General features: G+C 38.3%; 2 non-coding genes across 2 annotated transcripts; one reads left to right on the top strand and one right to left on the bottom strand.

Annotated features, from left to right (window-relative positions):
- The first annotated feature begins 9316 nt into the window (after positions 1-9316).
- Positions 9317-9389, top strand: TRNAV-CAC (transfer RNA valine (anticodon CAC)). Its single transcript has one exon. It is a non-coding gene; the product is annotated as a tRNA-Val (tRNA).
- Positions 9390-10428: 1039 nt separating this feature from the next.
- TRNAV-CAC (transfer RNA valine (anticodon CAC)) lies at positions 10429-10501 on the bottom strand. Its single transcript has one exon. It is a non-coding gene; the product is annotated as a tRNA-Val (tRNA).
- Positions 10502-13771: the final 3270 nt, after the last annotated feature.

Here is a 13771-nt window from a genome sequence, read left to right on the forward strand (position 1 = left end):
GAAAAATTACAAAATTACAAAACATTATACATAGAAAAATGACATCATCATTTACACTATGAATTGGATTGGTCCTCATTGTCGTTCTCTGAACAAAACGAATACCCTCAGGCCTATAAGAGTCTTTTGGAAATATAATATATCGTTCATTTAAGATTTTTGAGTTTGAGGGCACTTGAAGTCTTTTTTTGAATTAAATTCATTATCATATTTGTAGTTTCGTATACAGATCCGCTGCAATGAGCTTCCTGTAAGTTTTCTCATGGCAGTACCCGTCCGGGTCTATTTTGAGGTCTCTAAACAGCTCCAGAGTATTGGCAGGAAACATTCGCCTTAATCCGTCCGTGTTATTCAGAGCGCTTCGGAGACTATGAGGGTTGTGGAAGCGGGCTCCAGGGCGGGGCCTTACTGCAAGATTTTCAATTTGAGGGACATCTAAACTCCCACTCAGAAGTTGTGCCAGAGTACAGATGTTACGTATTGCGATCATCTGAATCCACGGAGCTGTGTTCAGGTTTGCGTACAGTATGGATTTTAAAATTGTGAAGGACTTCCCGGCAATCCTATTTAACCACCGGAGCAACAAGTATTCCAGGCTGAGAAATTTCCTAATATAAGTATTAGGAGCAGAGGACCAAATTGTTGAAGCATATAAGGATACAGAACGATACATCTTTGGATATATTGGGTCACTAGCTGCTGGTTTCGAATCCCAGTTATTTCCTGTCTTGCAGCCCACATGGCAGCAAGAGTTTTTGTTCTCGTGTTCTGAAAGCGCCTTTGGAAGGTAAGGCCCTCATCCCACGTCACTCCTAGGTCGGTGTATGAGTTGACTTTCTTAATCTGTGCTCCATTAATAGATAATTTGATTTGATTTTTTATCTTCTTATTAGTTATTGTCAGTTATGCTGACTTGTCTGAGTTTAGCCACAAACCGATTTTGCGTTGGTATGTCTCCAGTTCATACAGCTTAGCGTTGGCCGAATTGTCTCCATGGATGAAACAAGGTTGCTTCATTATGATCTAAAGACTGAAGACCAGTTGAAGTAGTGGAGGCACAGTGCCCCCACCGTAAAAAGAAGTTCCGCATCCATAAATCTGCTGGGAAGGTCATTACCTCCATCTTTTGAGATAAAGAAGATGGCATTTCGTTTATTAACGGACTTGCAGGAATAATTCAAGAAATTATTCCTGCAAGAAATTATTCATATACACTGGGTGATCACAATTCAGTGATCACCCAGTGTATATGAATAGAACTCCTTTTCAGCTTTCGTCACTCTCTTCGCCAATGATTTTTTAAACTGGGCTTTTGCAAGGCTTACCTGTCATGTTTTTTTTTTATTATAGATCGGTTTATAGTTATCGTAAGACGCACTGATGTGCAAAGGGACTACGACTGACCCATGTTTCTTTCGTTTGCTCAATTATTTCAGTTCTTTTGTCATCCATTTTGGCATCTTTATTTAGCGTCTTTCTGAAGTGGAACAATTATATTTCTGGCCTCCATAAATATAACCTTTAAACACTTTTCATAAACTCCAGTTAACAGAGCTCAATCCGAGTGCACCATAGTCACCTTTCCTGTAATTAAAGCCCTGACCTTTCTCTTTGACTGCTGAAATCTGAGTTTCCTTGGATTGTCTACCCATTTTAGAACATTATGATCACTTCACGTTATTGGCTTCTGAACTGCAATGTTTTTGATACTGTGTGGATCCTTGTCGAGAACCGCTCAAGGATATCTGATTCCCCTTGAGCTCTCTGTAACGTTTTTCAATAAATACCTAAACTAGTTGATTCAAGAAATTATTCCTGCAATGTGTATTGCACATCCACCATTTCTATAAGAGGGAAATTAAATTTGCCCATAATGATGCTTGCTTGCCCACTCATTTTGCCTAAAGAGATTTTCATCCTACTCTTCGGAATCATTTGGCTGGTAGCGCTAAGGTTTGCACTCAGCATCTGCCCAGACTTTATCAGGTTCTGAGAATCGTCTTATTACTTTCAAGCAGCTTTTGATAAGTAAAATACCCCATTACAATTTTCGCTCCTTCCTATCTCTTCTGAACACGCTGTACTCACTATAAAGAAATTCGTTATCTCCTATCTTAGGATGGCATCATGTTTCAGTTAACCCTACAATATCGGCTTTAGTTGATGTGACTAGGATCATTACTATACAGAATGGTTAAGTTTTGTATTGTTTTTTACTTTATAGGGGGATGTTTTGTGTAATTCATTGGGTCTTTCCATGTATATACGAGAATTAGTATCACACAAACCCTGTCAATGAGGGTTCGGGCGTAACTTTTGTCGTTACGCTTAACATGAGTGTTACCAGAAACTCAGATTAAGGGTATTGACTCTTCAGATAGCAGTCCCTGAACTTTTAAGCCCCCCGTCTATGGCATCAGCAAAGACCCTTGCACCTCCGCTCTTCAAGTGATTTCCATCTATACAAAATAAATCTCTTCTAATGATTTTTCTTAAGAACATTATTTAGAAGTCATAATCTTCTTAAAAGTTAATTTACTCAGAACTTTGTAAAGCTGGTTATAAATTAAAAACAAAGTAGATAGTAGTTTCTCGAGAAGAAAAGATAAGCCAAGCCAAGCTTATGGAAACCCTTCCCCCATAAACTTCGCAGAGTCCTTCAAGTCTCAAGTTAATCCACAAAGCTTTTACCATATATGTCCCTCCTATCTTACATGGACAGAATTTCCAAAAATAACACTTTGATCTATCTCGCCGCATTTTCTCAGCATCAGTTTTCTAAATAGTTTTTCTTAATCTTCTTAGAAGTTAATTACTTAAAAATTTGAAAAGCTGTCGCTAAATTAATAATAAAGTAGTATTTTTCTCGAGAAGAAAAGAGAAATGCGTGCACACGAATCCTTGACTTGTATAGCTGAATGACTTTAATGTAGGTGTAGATCGAGTTCTTATTTCAACATTTACCAAAGTCTGTTTTTAAACATCTTGCACATATTTCGCGCAAATAGAAGTTCGATTAATCTACCAGTAAAGAAGTAATGCCTACTTGCAATTTAAATTGTGTATTATTCATTGATATCATTTGGAACGGGGCGAGTTCTAGTCCCGTCGCTGACTGGAGAAGTTCACAAAGATTTTTTTTTTTTACTTCAGGCTATAGTTACCCTACCTCAAGCGAAGGTGCACGATTTCCTTCCTGCTAAACATGAAAACCGATTCTTGAATGCACGTTACCAATGTCCCATGCGATTAATCATCATTATTATTAAAAAAACGAGCCTACAACTCCTAACTACTGCTTTAACTAATGAAATGAGTCATTGAGAGGAAAGTATGCGAAATAATTAGTCAATATTATAAATAGCCGTGTATGTGTATAATAGTCCTATATAGTTAGTAAATAATTAGAAATAATCAGTAAGCCCTCCATAATCTGGTAATGCTATACACTGAGTGGACAGAAATCATGGGATGCCTACCTAGTACAGGGTAGGCCCACCTTTCGCCCGGATAAGAGTAGTCACACAGCGAGGCGTTGAGTCCACTATTTCACGAAAGCGTTCCACAGGTATTTCCATCCATGCTTGCTGCACTGCTGTCCATAATTCCGTCGCGTTCCTGGATGGAGGATCCAAAGCTCGAAAGGACCTTTCCACAGCATCCCAAAGATGCTCCACAGAGCTCATTTCCCGTGAACGGGGAGGCCATTCCATTGTGGTAAAATCTGTGGAATGCTCTTCGAACCATGTTCTAGTCACGACAGCACTGGGGAGGCGCATCGTTCTGCTGGAAGAGTCCATTGCCCTGTGGGTGCACGATGACCATGAAAGGATGCAGATGGTCTACAAGGATTGACACATAACCTGGACTGTTCAGAGATGCGTCTAGACCTACCAGAGGTGCTTGTACATTGATGTCCTCCTTTTAGTAAATATTATTTCCATAGTATACTATTTTCAGTTTGACAAACCTGCTCTATATGCAAACCCCAACCAATTATTCAAGCATCCACCCGTTTCTTGAATGCTGATCTTCGGGAAATTCTGGAGTATAGTTAATTTCAGTCCTTCTAAAACCCAACCCTATCTTATCACGTTGAAAAGCTCTGAGCCAATAGCTGTTGTAAAGGCCACTCCAATTTTTAGACAAGGATATCTTTCTACTTCGATACATCTAACCCTAACTTTTGATCTCACTTAGAATTAGCAGTCGATACAATAACTGCTGTATTGTATCTACTGCTTCCGAAAATGCTGACTTTCTCTCTCTTTCTCCGCGTTACTTTTCCAATAGTTAATTTTATACAAATCGCAAATTTTTCCTTCAATGGGACATCGTCTCCACATGCAGTGCGGTGCCTACAAAAACACTACAAATCTTGATTTATTCGAAAAAAAGAGCAGTCAGGTTACTTAATGGTCCTTTACAAACTCACTCCACTTCCTGTCACACAAATGCGGCTTCTGTTGCATGCCTTTTTTTATTAATATTTCCATGGTAGCCGTTCTTCTGGATTAGCGTCTGCAATCCTTCCTCTTTTTTCGATCCGAATACGTGCAATAGTTAACCAACGTCCATTCAAAGTTGAACTCCGAAACACCCGCCTAGAAGAAGGAAAAGGACAATGGGGAAAATCTTCCCCTCTGAGTATTTCCTAGAATGTACACCCCACAGAAATATTAGTCTTTTTTTCAGCCGTTGTTCAAACACTAACAATTTTAAGCAATGTGCACAACGCAAGAATCACTAATAACACTTTCTGTATTTGAGAAACGTGTTTATGTGGGCGGTTTTGTCATTTTATACCGCATTTATGAACTGCTAACTTGGTACCTCAACCTGCAAGATTAATGTAAACAACTGCAGTATAGAGACACATAAAAGTACACTTTAACTGTTTACAATGCTCTTTACAGTGTTAATAATTTACAATCCACTTGACTTTAGCAATACGAGACGTATTTGAAGTCGTTAAGTCTGACTGAATAGCAGTTACGCAAGGGTTATTCTTGATTAGAATCAGACTTCCTCCCTAGAGGAACAAGGACACCTACTTTTCATTCTAGAGGACGAGTGAGGGTCGTTAAACTTTGCTACCGTTGTTTAGACAGAGGGCATATCCGATAGTTAATTCAGCATTTCTCATTTCATATAAATATTTATTCAGGAAACCGGAAAGTACACCTTTATGAAGCTGATTAGCACCTTCAAAAAGGGAATTATTTCTAATATTCTTTAACACATTACAGATTTCAAGCTGAAAAGTGGTATTGTTGTCAGTTTTGATGGGAGTAGCAATAAACTTTATTAATTTATCCGAAGTCAAAGAAGAGCTTTATAAAATTCTTTGTTTCATTTTGGTCTTAAATTTCATAAAATTGTATTTATTCGCTGGGGGTGTCCTAAATGCAAGAATGATAACCAGACAATGTAGTTTGAGCCAGTTTCTTGATCTAGAATACAATAATTAAATTTCAATAGATTTTTGTGTCCACTTAGGTGTGAAATGAAAGATATTGGTTCAGAATAGTTTTTATTCGCTACAAGTTTATGCAATACCCCATGTTTCTTAGCACTTCTGTAAGTAATGGGGCTGCCTTGAGGGATATACTTAACTAACGAAGAACGAAACAACCAGATTATACCTTTTGTGAACTGGATTTCTCGTTGAAACGAATCGAGGCGATTGCCGTGCTGAATACTAATTAGCTTTCGCTGAGAGAAAGTAAGATCCAGAAGAGCTGCGTTTAAAGTAAAGGTTTTCATCATAATGTAGAGGTTAGCTTTATCTTTTATTACACAGTTGATTGGCGCATCTAATTTCAAAAAGCATGCACGGTTTGTTGAATGCTAAAATTAACTTTCTTCAGCTACAAATAGTTCAATTTTTGTTGAAAATTGTTTCAAACAGTATGGAAATTCCAGAAAATCAGCCGACTAGAGTTTTTCCTTGTTTTAGTATCAATATTTTGATTATTTAAATTTTTAAAAAACAAGTCTTTAAAAGACAGCTGTTCCAATCTACTACTTCACAATTAATACATCTTCATTTTTCAATGCATGTAAAGTAATACAAAGAATTTGTGGAAAATATTATGATTATTAGAGTTTATGTCAAAATTCTGCCATTTTTTTTAAATTTTATTTTTATTTTTTATATTTGTACCCTCCTTATTTCTCTCCAAAAATTTTATTTTGGAAATAACTTTGGTTTTAAATTTAGTGCAATAATTTGAAAAATAATTGATTCAAGTTATTGAAATTTGGTATGGAAGTACATCATGTTTGATCCAATAGTACCTCATGTGAACAAATGTGCAAAGGTGCCATTTCTGAAACATGCAAATTGTTCGGTGACCAGCAGGTGCGGTGGTAGAGACGTGAACAGACAGTAGGAATCCAGTCAGAAGTGTTTTTGGCTCTCTAGCTGAGGTACTCGGTATAGCTCCTAGAATTGTAATTTTTTAATGGACACATACCAGAGATACCACTTTTAAAATAGTTTGTAAATTTGAAATGAATTTTAAAAGTGGGCAGAAAAACTGAGAGGGAAAAAACTGTTACTAGGGTAAAATACACTCCTACGAGAACAGCTCCTCAGGCAATCGCTTAGGTCAGTCTCGGTTATAATTAGCTTAAAGGCTAGGAAGCCGATGGATCCACATGCCGGTGTTCAACAGTCCTAATGACATACTAAAAGCCACTCTTCCAGGAATACGGTTTCTAACTCCTGTAAGGAGATGCTGACAACTCGAAATTTATCTCCTTAGAGTATCTCCAAACGTAGGCAATTCAGGACTTTGGGGTCACTCTATTAGGCCTCCTCCGTATAGATAAAAAACACTGATGTCGATGGCATTCCTCACACACACACACACTCGACCATCGTATTTGAAGATATCTAACCTGATTCGTAGCTCCACACGACCTTTTTCTATTGTTCCAAGAACGATGTTGGCTGGGCACCACTGAAAATTTTACCTAGCGTTCGTTGGAGTGATGCGGGGTTGTGAGCAGAAGCTCTATCAGTGAAACCCATACCGCGTGGTTGTCGACAGACCGTGGATGCACTTACTGCGGATATCAACAGTTCCAACCTAGCGCTTTCCAAGTACGTCGGCTGATTTGCCTGCACTAGTTTCTTTAGAGATTGGTTCATCCACAGTTCTTTTTGGCCCTCACAACCGTTTACGAATACTAACGTCGCTCTCGTCCTTCCACCTTTTCTTTACAATACGCTACGGTTGACTTTCGAATTCAAAAGTACACCTGCCTCACGAAAAGACAAATCGCTGATGTGCCGTCCGTCAATTAATCGTCTCTGAAACTAGACGAGAATTCTACAGTTCTCGTCTAGAGAATTGGAAATGGTAGAATTTTACAATTTTCATCGTAAATTGTAGAATTCAGAACGTCATCTTTTATAATGTTTTACAATATGAACATACAGGTATGCGTATTATTAGGGCTTTTTTGTTTTGCTTCACTGTAGTTCATTTTTTAGAGTATGAGCACGTTATCAAGTGGTGTGATTTGTGGTCGCCCCCTGCTTCTTTTCCCTTCAAGCTGTCCTTCTAGTATGTTTACTGTCCAATCATTACAACAGCCGAGGGAAATACAGGTATGCGTATTATTACAACGAATGGCTAAGGGAAAATGTATTATTTAAAACAAAAAAGGACTCCATTAAATATAATTAAAACTAATCATGTATAGGAACATTGTTAACATCGTTAATCAAATGTTTAAACTGAATTGGATATACTGGTGAAAAAAAAAAAGTATTCACTAATATACACCGATTATATAGAGGTAAGAGATGAAAATAAAAATTCAAATTATTACGCAAATGAATAATTCTACCAGTTTTAAATTGTTAACTTATCTCTTTCTTTTGGAGATTTCATTTTCTCCAGAATGTTACTAACAGAAATATTGTAGAGGACCAAACTGGGGTAAGAGATATTTGGCAGGAGATTATTAACTATCGATCACTTGTTTAATATGGAAATCGTGCCTTTTTAAACAAAACACAATTAACCCCTTCATCCTTTTAACACACTCAATACCAAGTCAAGTGAAGCAGCCTTACTCAGTGTCGAAGCAATCTTGTTCTAAGCAAAGATGGTTGCGTATTTGACCTTCACTCAGCAAGTAAATTCCACTCTCTCCGGTTAAAAAGTGTTTATCGAACAAATTATGCTGTCACTACGTGATTTTGCTGTTCTTTCTCCTAAAACCAGTGATTGTATGCTCAGAAATCCCTTCGAACTCGTTTGGCAGTGGACTCCATCCGTTTCACCCTCCCGTCGTAAATGTGTTTCTCGAATATTTCTGTCCTCACAGCAGTCGTTGCCGCTGGCTACCATCCTAGATTTAGCTGCGCAAGTTGGAAAGGGTATTCTCGGTGTTAACACTCATTGGATTTAAAATTCATAGCTGTTTGACTTCTTTATTTTATTGGAATTTGTCTAAGTAGATTGACTCATTTCATTGAGCATCGGGTTACGGCTTGTGTTTTGAGGTAGAAGGTTCTAAACGCTGCCTCAGCAAATCTCACCTCACTCCAAATTATCAGAAGTCAAATTATTGAAGCAGCAGTCCTATTTACCCCCTCGATTAATAACATATTCGACACCGCTTACAAAAGAAGAGTTTCGGTTATATTTCGGATGTTATATTGATTATGTTGTTGTCGTTGGTGGGGGTTTTCTCAAATTCAGGCATTTCCCACACGTTGTGAAAAAATACAGAGCGTAGTCATTGCTCTAGTCGCATGGGCAACAACTTTCTGAAAGGTAACTAATTAACTTAAGGTTATTTCTGTTGATGCCTGTACCTCTGACCTGCCCGTATGTAAAGAACGCTGTCGAGATGACGTAAACACTCTTTTCAGATTGTCCGTCTCTCGATTCGTGTTTCTTCTTGGCAGCCAACTGTTTTATCGATTGTTTTATCATCTCTCATACATCTTTTAGCTACCATGAGAAAGTTGCCTTGGGTTGAAATGGATGTAGTTGAAATGGATTGTAGTACTAAATAAATTGAACACCCCAACTAGTACTGGCTGGAGTGTGTATTCTGTGGCCATCAAAAAATATTAGAAATAATTCTCTTTTTACAGGTATATCGGGCTACTCGACTATACATGCGCAATATATTCCTCTGTCTCCTTCAACTCCCCTCCAAAAATGTTTACGTGATAGTCAGTATAGAGAAAGAAGGCGTGCAAATATTTTTCTACAAATAACGCAAGAGAAACTACTGTGGTTATTTCATCGTATCTGAGATCAATACTGAGAATTTCTAGCAGATGGTTTCCGTGGTGTAGTGGTTATCACGTGCGCCTCACACGCGCAAGGTCCTCGGTTCGATCCCGGGCGGAAACATGTTGTGTTTACTTTTCTTTTCCCCTAAATTTTTTTCTAAGATGGGATGCTGATAATTCTCGGCCTACAAGAGGAAGAAATAAGATAATAATCCAATTATTTATACATTTTATTCAACGTCTCCTTTCAACTCCGCACACTTACTACAGCGATATTCTAGCATTTGAGTTTTTTGAGATTTGGGAAGAGTTGGGAGTCTGAGGACGCAAGATTTGGTGAATATAGGGAATGATGATGATGATGAATCTGGAAGACTACTTCAGCCAATCTGGTGTGTGTGTGTGTGTGTGTGTGTGTGTGTGTGTGTGTGTGTGTGTGTGTGTGTGTGTGTGTGTGTGTGTGTGTGTGTGTGTCGGAGCACTGTCCTGCAAAAACAACGCTCCTCAGGTAAGCGTTTGGCCTTCAATTCATCCTTTAGTTTGTCTAGAAGTGATGAATATTGCTCAGCAGTTAGCCTTTCACCCTTTTCCATGTAGTTAATAAACAAAATCCCATCTATTTCTCAAAAGATAGAGGTCATGATCTTCCCAGCAGATTTCAGGATGCAGAACTTCTTTTGACGGTGGGGGCACTGTGCCTCCACTACTTTGACTGCTTTTCAGTCTTTAAAGCATGATGAAACAACCATGTTTCATCCATGGTGGCAATTCGCCAAATTGGCACCTTGCGCAAAATGGTGAAGAATGGCAGCTGAAGACAGGACACCCTGCCGCTTTAGATGAGCATTCGGACATTTGGGGACCCATTTGGTAGAGAGTTTCCACATGTCCAAAATGTCACGAATCTAACGTGTTCAGATACCTAGTGCTCGTACGAAGTCATCTTATGAGTAACAGAAGCCTGGTTTGACTAGCAGTCTTTAGATTTCTATTTGAGAGGCCTAAAAATATTACAGTATCGCTGTAGTGTGTGTAGTCGAAAGGCGAAAATGTCGAATAAAATATGCATATAATTGGATTATCTTATTTCTTCTTCTTATAGGCCGAGAATTTATCAGCACTCCATCGTACAAGATAATTAAAAAAAAAAAAACGGAACGTGTTTCCGCCCGGGATCGAACCGAGGACCTTACGCGTGTGAGGCGCATGTGATAACCACTACACCACGGAAACCATCTGCTAGAGAATATCAGTGTCGATCTGAGATACGATAAAATAACTACAGTCGTTTCTCTTGCGTTTTTTGTAAAAAAAATACTTACATACCTTCTTTCTCTCTACTGGCTATCATCTAGACAAGGATCCAAACATTTTTTTTCGAGAAATTACGAAGCGGATGTAGTAAAAATATTACGGAGTTTCAAAAGGTCATAATTGTGGGAGCTACAGCGTCGAGTGCTTCTATAACGAAAACGGCACGTATTGTGGATTGATGTTCGTGGTGAGAAAAGGATGCAGCGCGTTGTACGGGGACATAGGCAGGTCACTGTGCCACAGTTGACACTGCAATACAATATTGGGATTCACCCAGATGTATGTGGTTCCACAGCAAATACTCAAGAGACACCCTTTTCTCGTCACTCTTCATCGTCAACGGCGAATGCTGTGGTGTCAAAGACACGCTGGTTGGACACTGGAGGATTGGAAATGAGTGTGCTGGTCAGATGAGTTAAAATGCTTGGTACAACATCCCCATGCAAGCCTTCTTGTGTGGCGCAAGCAACACGAGTCCATGGACCCATCGTGCACGGTCCCACTATCCTAGTAGGTGGGCACCGCGCACAATGCCCACCTACAATTTTTACAGAATTTAAAATTATGACCCGTCACACCACAATGACTGCAAACGGGCATATCACTTTTACATGTCTTAGAAGTATGCCCGTACCTCTGACAATTATAACACTTGGTAACCAAATGAAATTCCTTAAATCTATAGGATATCAATCCAATAAAGATTCGTGTTTGTTTATCAAGGAACTTTTTAATTCTACAGGATATTTCCAAGATCCAGTTAATTCCGTTTTCGTTTTCAATAGAGAAACTTATTTTCACCTCACCGCTGACGTCATCTCTGCATAGACCCATATGGATCAGGTTTCTTTCATATAACTCATTAAGTAGATCTTTATTTATGTCCTTGATTACATCATACAATATTATTTTTAAACCAGGTTTCTTAGGTTTAGTGATGTTCAATCTCAATTTTTTTACGAGGTCATTTGTCCTAATATCCTCAAGCTCTTTGTTAGACTCAGTCTCAATCGCAATACCCTTGTCAGGTAGTCTTCGCATTCTCCTAATTCGTACCTTTTTAAGCGAATGTTCCATGATTTTAGAGAACGCCTTTTCTACATCCACGCTAGACTTAAATTTAGAATATTGCTCAGGCCTCATGAGAAGTACATTATCAGTAATAACATTTATTTCTAAGCCCATTATTCTGCTTTGCACAGCTGTCATAATTAGTTATGCTATCCTTCCAATTTTCATTTTTAACACATTTTTAACAGCCTCACCGTATAGCTTACCAGTACACCTCAAACCTGTAATTATTGCTATGTATTCAGTTAGTGACCCCTCTAAACATCAATTTCTCTCTTTCAAGGGTTCATTATCTATTCCCAATTTCAAGGCCAAACTTTCCAGTTAACCCCATCTAACCAATATTTGAGAGATAACATCATTATTGATTCCATATTCTTTGGCAAATAAAAATTCCTGTAACTTTCTTCTCATACATGTTATGACAACATTGATTGGTCTATTATGGAAATCGTTAAGAGCTTGTTTCTGCTTATTTTGATTATTCAGTCCATCTCGATCAAACAACTATGAATCTATTAAATGTGGTTCAAAATTCAGTTAATTTTCCACTAAATCCTGCGACTGATATCCAGAAGCGCGTGAGGCATACTGATGTTTATCGGTGCCAGTGTTGACAGATTAATTAAAATTGTCAATATACTCAACAAGATTCGTATATTTACTGTTAATGTTTAAGTCCATTTCTAAATTCCTGTTGACTTGTCTCATTTCTTCATCATTATCCTTAAATACCTCTACTTCATTTAATACATTAATCAGATTTTTTCTTATGTTTATTGCTTCTTCTCAAAACAGGAGATTTACTCTTAACCGAAGTAGGATTGCCTACAGAACTCTCTCCTCCGTCACGATAAACCCGTCTACCACCTCCTGTCATAATATAATTCTCAGGGGTTCTGCTTCTTGAGGAAGCAGAGCTGTCGACATCCAAGTAACATTTCAAGGCCCTGCCAGAAACAGCCATAGCCCAAACAACACTGCATTGTTCAACAGAAAGAAGGTCATGTTGCTTAATACTGTACTACCAAATTTGTCCCCTTCAGTCTTCAGCTTATTACCTTGCTTTAAGACTTTCTTAAATATCTTATGGAAACCCTTGCTATCAGAATTTGAATACCCGTCACTGCCTTCCACAGGTTCGTTAAAAAACCCATTCACTGTATTTACCTCATCATTACTTACAAAAGGCTCAATTTTGGGGAGCAAACAGTGGAGTCCATATTCCTGTTTGTTTTGTTATCCTCCCCTGACAAAGTATCTTTGTTAGCACGCATTTTATTCAATTATGTTTATTAATCAAGATTCAGTCATAATACGCAGTGCCGCTACAATTCCCAAAATTCACTTCTTTTAAGCGTTAAAGTTTAATTATATTTCCTCAGATTGAAACCTTGACACAGAGCAGTAAGGTTGTTTTCGTTAATTGACGTCCCGCAGTCTCTAACCATATCAGTTAGTAGTTAAATACTACTAACTGAATACTACTATTTAGTAGTTAAATACTAACTGATATTGTTCAAAATATATCAGGTAGTATTCCACACCAAATTTACTCCGTGAACAAGATAATCACAACGAAAATCAAATAAATCTACTTAATATACCACAATTTCAACATAGAATTGAAGAACACATAATTACTCGTTTAGCTTAGACAGCAGCCAGTAGCGGCCTCTACAACAAGGTATGCAGGTGGAGTTCTCCCCTGTGTAGGTCACATGATTATATAGTCAAGTCCGTGTAAAGTGTCGAGTTTGGTATTAATCTTCATACTGAGCTGGAATCAAGTTGGCCTGGATTCTCAGGTTGTTCCTACGTTCGGTGAACCCTTGTCAGGTTCACAGTGTAATTTAGGATAGTGGTTGGGCTATTTTTCTTAATACAGTAGAATAGCCCGCTTCGGATGACTTCCAGATCAAGGAGAAGGAAGCCCAGCAAGACCCGGCAATTCTTAGGAGACCATTTTCCCGGCCAGAAACAGAATCTTCCAAGACAATAATGCGCTATGTCATCGTGCCAGCACTGTGCACATGTGGTTAGAGGAACACAATGAACACATCACCAAGCCTTATTGCCCTACATACATATTCGCCTGATCTCAATCCAATTGAACAC

This window comes from Mastigoproctus giganteus, chromosome 2 (genome assembly GCF_048544385.1).
Source record: "Mastigoproctus giganteus isolate SK-2022 chromosome 2, ASM4854438v1, whole genome shotgun sequence".
Taxonomy (NCBI): domain Eukaryota; kingdom Metazoa; phylum Arthropoda; class Arachnida; order Uropygi; family Thelyphonidae; genus Mastigoproctus; species Mastigoproctus giganteus.